At 35.4% G+C, this 8,299-nt stretch overlaps 1 pseudogene; it reads left to right on the forward strand.

Moving 5' to 3' along the window:
* Positions 1–5,359: 5,359 nt before the first annotated feature.
* LOC150031962 (putative methylesterase 11, chloroplastic) lies at positions 5,360–7,710 on the forward strand (annotated as a pseudogene).
* Positions 7,711–8,299: the final 589 nt, after the last annotated feature.

Here is an 8,299-nt window from a genome sequence, read left to right on the forward strand (position 1 = left end):
TTTCCATCTCAGAGTGTGCAACGCTACGGAAAGAACATAACGTTAACGTCGCGGTACAGTCTCCACTGTACAACCGCGTTTTCCATCGTACTCCGTCGAATTTGGTCTCGTTTTCTCCAGATCGACACCAAAAAATCCATGAACGACTTAATGACTTAAAAATACAGACTCAATCGCATTCAAATATGCCCGAAACATGGGCTCTTACAAACCAAAAGGTAAATTGAAAGCGATAAACTAAAGTGCCAATCTCGAAAACATCCACATTCTCAAATATTCATCAAATGAAAATTACAGAATGCAAAATCCCACCAGAAATTGTAAAATAATTCCAAAATTTTGGAAAAATTTAGGCCAAAAACCCCACTCTGATACTAATTGGAGGACTCATCGAAGGTCCTTGCACTACTACAAAATCTACATTACTTGACACTTATAGTTTTTAATTACTCGACGTTTCTGTGGAAAAAAGTTAAGTAATATGATTTTGGATAAAAAAAATGTCAAGTAAAGGGTTAAAAAAACGGAGATTAATGGAATTTTTTGGATATTTTCACGCGAACCTTTACTTGACACGATTTTCATGTCAAGTAATATAAGGTCTTACTTGACACGTTTCACGTGTCAAGTATAAGAAGCTCATACTTGATATTTTTTCGTGTCAAGTAAAAAGGTTAAAAAAGCAAGGATTGACGAATATTTCAGATATTTTCACGCGAACCTTTAGTTGACATGATTTTCGTGTAGGTCTTACTTGACACGTTTCACATGTCAAGTATAAGAAGCTCTTACTTACATTTTTTTCGTGTCAAGTAAAAGGGTTAAAAAATGGAGATTGATGGAATATTTTGGATATTTGATAGGCCTCAAATTATGTGTCGTTCATTGTCTACTTCTACTAAGCATTGTGTAGTCGAGTTAAGCGATCGTGTAGCATTTGGTGGGCGATCATATAGAAACTGGTAAGCGGCCGTGTAATGTTTTGTAAGCGATCGTGTAGTTTCGGGTAAGCGATCGCGAGGTGTTTGTGGGCGATCGTTTAGTGTTACTCAACAATCGTGTAGCAGAGCTCAGCAATCGTGTAGCTTTTTGTAGGCGAACGTATAGAAACTGATAAGCGATCGTGTAATGTTTTGTAAGCGATCGTGTAGTTCCGGGTAAGCAATCGCGGGGGTGTTTGTGGGCGGTCGTCTAGTGTTACTCAGCGATTGTGCAACAGAGCTCAATGATCGTGTAGCATTTGGTAGACGATCGTATAGAAACTGGTAAGCGATCATGTAATGTTTTGTAAGCGATCATGTAATTCCGGGTAAGCGATCGCGGGATGTTTGTGGACGATCGTCTAGTGTTACACAACGATCGTGTAGCTTTTGGTAAGCGATCGTATATCATTTGGTAGGCAATTGTATAGAAACTGGTAAGCAATCGTGTAATGTTTTGTAAGCGATCGTGTAGTTCCGGGTAAGTGATCGCGGGGTGTTTGTGGGCGATCATCTAATATTACTCAACGATCGTAGAGCAGAGCTAAGCGATCGTGTAGAGACTTTATTTTCATTTCTCTCTCAAATTAAGAACTCTTTCTCTTTTCCTTTACTATTCAGCGAACGTGTAGAGACTTTAGTTTTTTGTTTCCCTCCCTCTCCTATTTTCATTTCCCTATCAAATTTGGTTTCCTTTCTACCAAAATTATCAAATAAAATAATATTTCCCTCTCTCAAATTAAAAACTCTCTCTCTTCTCCTTCACCATCTCACTCACGACCTTTCCCTTCCCCCCATTTTTTTTCTTCTTTCGTGCGGTCGAAAGCCCTAGCCATCATCAGGCTTCATTCTCCCCTCACCTTTGTTCGCCCTGTTGTTATTGAGTTTTTCATTCCATCGTCTACTCAGCCGCGCCAGCCCTCTTCCTTTTCGTCTACTCAGCTTCTTCGCCGTCTGCTCAGACGCGCCAGCCGGCTAGCTGTGCACGTCGTTCGCGAGTCTTCAGCCTTGCCTAAATTTGTAGCCGAACGCTCCCAACCGCTTTCGTCGCTTCAGTCCCGCCAGATTTGTAGTTGAACGCTTCCGTCGCTTCAGCCCCACCCAGATCTGTAGCTAAACACCCCCAATCCTTGTTTTGGGTAAGGTTTGGTCATTTGTGGGTTTATATGCATAATCTTGATTATTGTTTGATTTTGGGTTAGTTCTAATAAAAATCCATTATGTTTGGGTTATAGATTCAGATTGTAGTGGAGTTTGAAGATTGGAAGCGTGTTGTGCGGGGTTGGAGCCACTATCATAGATTCGGGTAAGTGTTTTGGATGTATTTGGATGAATTTTTTATTTGGGTTTTAATGTAGCATCTTATATAATGATTTGCTTGTTTGAATGTTTGATGATGAGATTGATTTTGAAGTGTTGGAAGGAGTTGAGTTTTTGTCCAATAGGTTTGAGACCGATCTTGGCAAAGTTTTGGTAAGTTTGGAGGTTAGTATTAATAGTTCTTTGTTACCCATTGAAGTATTGGTCTAATAATTGAGTTATTTTCAAAATTTGATGTTCAATTTAAAGATTTCAAGGGATTGGAGCCACTGTCCGACAAAGTTAACGATGTTTGGACGTTTTGATAGGTATTAAGGCCTTGAAACTCTTTTAGAATTGTTACATAGTTGCTGGAATTTACATTTTGTAACCATTGTTATTGAACTTTTCGTAGGTTGGATTACGTTGTTGTATTTTAACACTTATTTATATATTTTGAAATTTGATGTTATCACCCTTTATTCTATTTTGCAGGTTGACTTGTTTAAACATGGCTTGTCTGACCCTTAGTTCTCGATCTTTAGACTTCAAAGCTCAATAAATAGATTAAATAATGTACTTTGTTGAGAGGTTATTTATCAAACATTTTATCACTTTTGTGTTTGTACATGTGAAATAGAAATATTGTTGTAATTTGTGAGGAGTGTTCATAGTTGAACATATGGATTTTTAGTGAATATATTGAGTTGATAGATCTTAAATGTATAATGTTTATTTATTTGATGTAATTGTATTGTTAGAATACAAGATAAAAAAATGAGAATATCAATTGGAGCATTTAATTTGAAAACAAAAGGACATATACTTGACAAATAAAAAAGATCAAAGAGTATCACACTATACTTGACACTCGAATAAACTTGACATACCACCAATGTCAAGTGTATTATCTTACTTGACACAAAAATTGTATCAAGAAACATATTACTTGACGTTTTTTCGGAGTCAAGTTATCACACTATACTTGATACTCGAATAGTTGACGCTTTTATAAGTGTCAAGTATACCCTTTACTTGACATTGGAAAAACGTCAAGTAATCCAATTTCTATAGTAGTGTTGAGCGGAAAACGGAATCGGACCTAAACCCAAAATTTACAGAATTATAATTTTACAGCAAACAAACAGAAATTATGCATTTAAAAACAATTTACAGCATGCTTGAGAAGATTACAGAAGAATAAAAAATGAGTTTAGAAACCCGTACCTTTGAAGAACTGTTATTTAAGAAAGAAAACCCTCGAACCAAATGGAACACCACCGCGAGAATTCCACTGTATTATTTGGATGAGAATCCAATAGGTGTGGACTCGGCTATTTTAGAAGAGGAGTTTGAGAGAGATGAGAGCAAGAGATTGGAAAGCGATTATAACTTACAGAACCTTTCTGTAATTTTTTTTTTCAAGAAGAAGAAGATGATGAAGGAAACATACTGCTTCTCACTCTCACATTCTAGAGAGAAAAAGGGGGAGAGAGTTCTCCCAAAAACTGTTTTTAAAAATAAAATTAATTTTAATAAAAACTTTAATACATGTTTATATGATAACTACTTTATCATATAATATATATTAAACTATATGTTATATCAAATATAACATATAACCTATAGTTTAATATAGTATCCAATACAATATAACCTATAATTTAATTCTCCCAACAATGATATTTAATATAAATTCCATTTGTATTAAATTTAGTTACATGAATCATATTCAAATATTTATTTCCTCCATATATACTTTATATTATAATGTATCAAATACATTATAGTAATTATATCATAGATAATTAGATTAAATTATTTATATCATATATAATTAATTCCCTCAATCGATTTGAACAATTCAAATTAATCTAAAAATTGATTCTCATTAATTCTCATAGAGCTATAGAAGGGACCTCATAGACTTGTAGCTTGAAGCTCCAACGGTACGTGAATAATTAATTAAACTCCTCTAATTAAATTATTCATCATCCGTTAACTATCGGACACTCCAACAAAGAACGATAGTTGCACTCTTCGCACAACAAATATATTTTTGTGTCCATTGGATATAACCAATCAACAATATGATGACCCTTCATAAATTGCTCATAAGTACACTTGGGCCAAAATTACCATTTTGCTCCTATCGTTAAATCTAACTCCTTAAGTACTACTGATCCCTCTAATGAACAATAAATCATAGTCCAACTATGACCAAACCCCTCTCGAGCTAGGAGAGGGTGTGGTGCCACTTGTTCAAGCCCTAGAATCAGCCCTTAAGGTAGCAATTTATCTATTTACCCTGATATTGGAGAAGGAGTGAATTCCTTCTGGTGTGGTTGTGTTCCCAACTCTCCAATTGGACGAATCCCCAAAATGGTAGGCTGGTTGAGTCAGCAATCTAGCTACTCTCACCCATATAAATCAAAAGATCGCCTTCATAAGCAGGAGTTCACAACTCACTTAGGATTCAGGTCATGTCACCTATGGTCATCCTGGTGAAATGTAAGTCTTTATTATGAACGGCGCTATATAATAAGACTAAACATTTCGTGGTCCAGTCTTATACAAACTCCTTTGTATAGAATACCCCTGCTCACATGTCTCCACGTGAATGATCAAGGATCAGATCACTTGTAGCACTTTACAATAATTGTAACATCTACAAAGTGGATCGTACTCGTAGTGTTACCAGAATACGCTACAAGGATTTTGGGCTTTAATGTCGGTTGGAAAAACTGAAACTGGATGTATAATGTTGGTTTTATTTTTTTATTTTTTTATTTTTTAAAAGTGGATCTTTAATGTTGGTTTTAAACTGACATTGTAGGTATACCGTTAATGTCGGTTTAAAACCGACATTGAAGATCCGCTTTTTTTTTTTTTTTGTAAAAAAACAAAAAACAAAACCAATTTGCTTCCCCTCCCCCTCCCCCATTTTTTTCCATTTCCCGCTTCACTCTCCCCCCTCCCCCTCCCCCATTTTTTTCCATTTCCCGCTTCACTCTCCCCCCTCCCCCCCATTCTTTTTCCTTTCATTGTCAGCCTTCCACTCCCCCACAACCCACGTGAAACCCTTCCAAAGCGACTCCTTTCATCCTTCCACACGGAACCCACAACCTAGCCAACACCTTCTCCGACCGCCCTTTTTGTCCATTTCTAGCAACCGATGGTCTCGAATGTGCTCTTCACAGAGAGAAAAGATCGGAGACTCGCTGACTTCAGAGCAAGCTTTGTAGGCAGCGGCGACGCTTTTCCAGAAACGTCCACTTGATTGTCCTATGTCGTTTGATCGCTCTATTTCGCTCTGACATTCGACCTTCGGTAAGAAGAATCGAAATGCCTTGCCGCGGAGTTCAAGTCCTCGAGCTTGCTCCCTCACTGACCTTCTCCTTCAACCTTAGCAGCTTGTTAATCAGGTTCATTGAGTTTTGAATTTGTTTGTGTAACTGTGATTGGTATGGATGATCGAAGATTCGATGTTTGACTGTTGACGGATGAGTGTTGATTGAAATTTTTGTGTTGTGGATTGTGAAATTGAATTGTGCATTGTGTTTGGGGAATTTCAATTTTGTCTGTATGGGAACTGGATTATTTTTGGGTCAGTTTTAGACCAATTTTAATGGAAGTTTAATCAATCGGACCCTAATGAGAGCTTTTAAAGATTTTAATAATTCAAAGTACGATGAAGTGAATTATCATTTTCCCATTCTGTATTTAATGAACAAATTTGTTGTAATTGTATGTTAAATTTAAATTTATTTAAACTAGAAGAGGGATAATTTAAAATTAATTTTGGCTAATAGAGGGGGAAAGAATGATAGTCTTAATTTTTGTTTACTAATTGTTTCATTTTCCTCTTTCAAATTATACATGATGAATTAATTATATATATGTACGTGTCTAATTCTTACGATTTCAATTTAGAATCAGAATGAGTGCACTAATATAAATGACATAGGAAATAATGGTATTTGTATAGATGAACTTTTATGTCAAGATTCTAAACAAACTAATTGAATTGTTCAAAATATCAATAGGGTTCTGCTGATTGTTTGTCTTTTTCACATATTGTTCCAAAAGGTTATTTTCTGAGTTTCCTGCCAAAAGTATTTATGGTTCTAATAAGTTTCAAATTGACAGGACATAAAGCTAGATGACTTGGAAACAAATCACTTTGTTCTTGTCCATGGAGGTGGTTTCGGTATAAACTATTGCTCTTCTTGAAGAAACAGGCAATAGAGCTACAACGATAGACTTAACTGGTTCAGGAATTCATTCATTTGATCCAAACAGCATCACAAATCTCTCGCAATATGTGCAGTCGCTCACAGATGTTCTGAAAAGCTTCCTGCTGGCGAAAAGGTTTCCATCCTTTTAACCCAATTTACTATATATATATATATATATACATATATAGATATATGTTCTGTAGGCATTGGTATTCATGCATACGTGCTTGTGGGTGTTGAAAATTCATGGAGAGTATTAAATTTACTTGAGCCTAATTTTTGGACAAACACTCGATTTAGTGGTGATTTAACAAAAATATTATTGAGATAGATTTTTCTATTTCGATTGTCTATTTTTTGATTAAGCTATTGTATGTTGCACTTGACTCCCTCAAAGCTTAATTTCTTTTTTCTTCTTAACTTATGTAGGTTATCCTAGTTGTGCATGATTTTGGTGGTGCTTGTATTTCATATGCAATGAAATTATTTCATTTCAAAATTGCGAAGGTTGTCTTCTTTGCTGCAGCAATGTTGAGTGATGGGCAAAACACTCTTGATATATTCTCCTTTCACGTACTCTCATTCCCTGATATAAATGATTTTGTAGCTTTGGACTTGAATGTATGTAGAAAGTTGGATTCCATATAAAAGATTACATATTGGTACGAATGATTAACTTTCAAAATTTTAAATGTTGTTTTCTTTTCATTCTTGTTTTTGGCTTTTATTCAATGCTACTAGATGATCTTTCTGCACTCTTCCGACCATGTTTATTTTAGTTTAGCTATGCTTGAATATGTGTTAGGCTGGTTCGGACGATGTCATGCGACAGGCTCAAGTCTTTGTGTACACATAAGATGCCCAATGCTTAGTGTCCTAAAAGCCATTTGTCACTCTTCCATCTCCCCATGATTATTTCATATTGTCCATGTGCCTTATAATTATTCATATTTGGTGTCCATGTAAGACCACATATTAGTTACCAAATGACCTATAGCGATTCGGTCAATAGACCTACTCTACTTGCAAAGGGGTTTTAGACCTTTGGTAGACAATATTATTAGAGATTGAATAGAATTGAAACATATACAAAACAATGGTTGAAGTAAACTTACAGAATGATTATTCTAAGAATAAGAAGAACAAGAAAAAAGGAGTAACACAACCTTTCTTGAATAATTTTGGTTAAAATCCGTTCAATAGGGTAGATTCTCCAACACCACAATGTCAAGATCTTCAAGCCGCCAAGGTTGGATGATGAAAGAAGCGGGAATATCACCAAATGTTGCCAAGAAAAGAATCGTTGGAGGAAAAGAACGTAAGAGAAGATGAAGAAACCACACCCTTCTTTCCCTCTCTCTCTTTGTGGCTACCAAGTAAGGTTTGAAGCTCTCTCTTCTTCTTATTTTTAGAATTAAACCCTAATCTCTATGATGTATGGTGCTTTTTTAATGAATGCTCATCATGTCCATACATACATACATATATATAGGACATATAAAAAAAAAGGTAAAATGTCCTGGCCGTGACTAAAAAGGGCTTGTGTTCAACTCCGCGGGTTGGCATATTGGTAGAATGAGTTATTTGGGATTTCAACAAATTGGCCCAAAAGTTGTGTGTATCTTATGGGAAGAACTTTAAATGACATAAATTTAAATTAGCCTTTCAAAAAAATAATTAAGTTCAATAAACCTAAATTAATTGAACTTAATATAATTTTTGCTAATTTAAATTAAAATAAAATTGAAACCAATTTATAACAATCTCCACCTTGATTTCAAT

Source organism: Benincasa hispida, chromosome 12 (assembly GCF_027475165.1).
Source record: "Benincasa hispida cultivar pf3 chromosome 12, pf3_genome.v1.1, whole genome shotgun sequence".
Taxonomy (NCBI): Eukaryota; Viridiplantae; Streptophyta; class Magnoliopsida; order Cucurbitales; family Cucurbitaceae; genus Benincasa; species Benincasa hispida.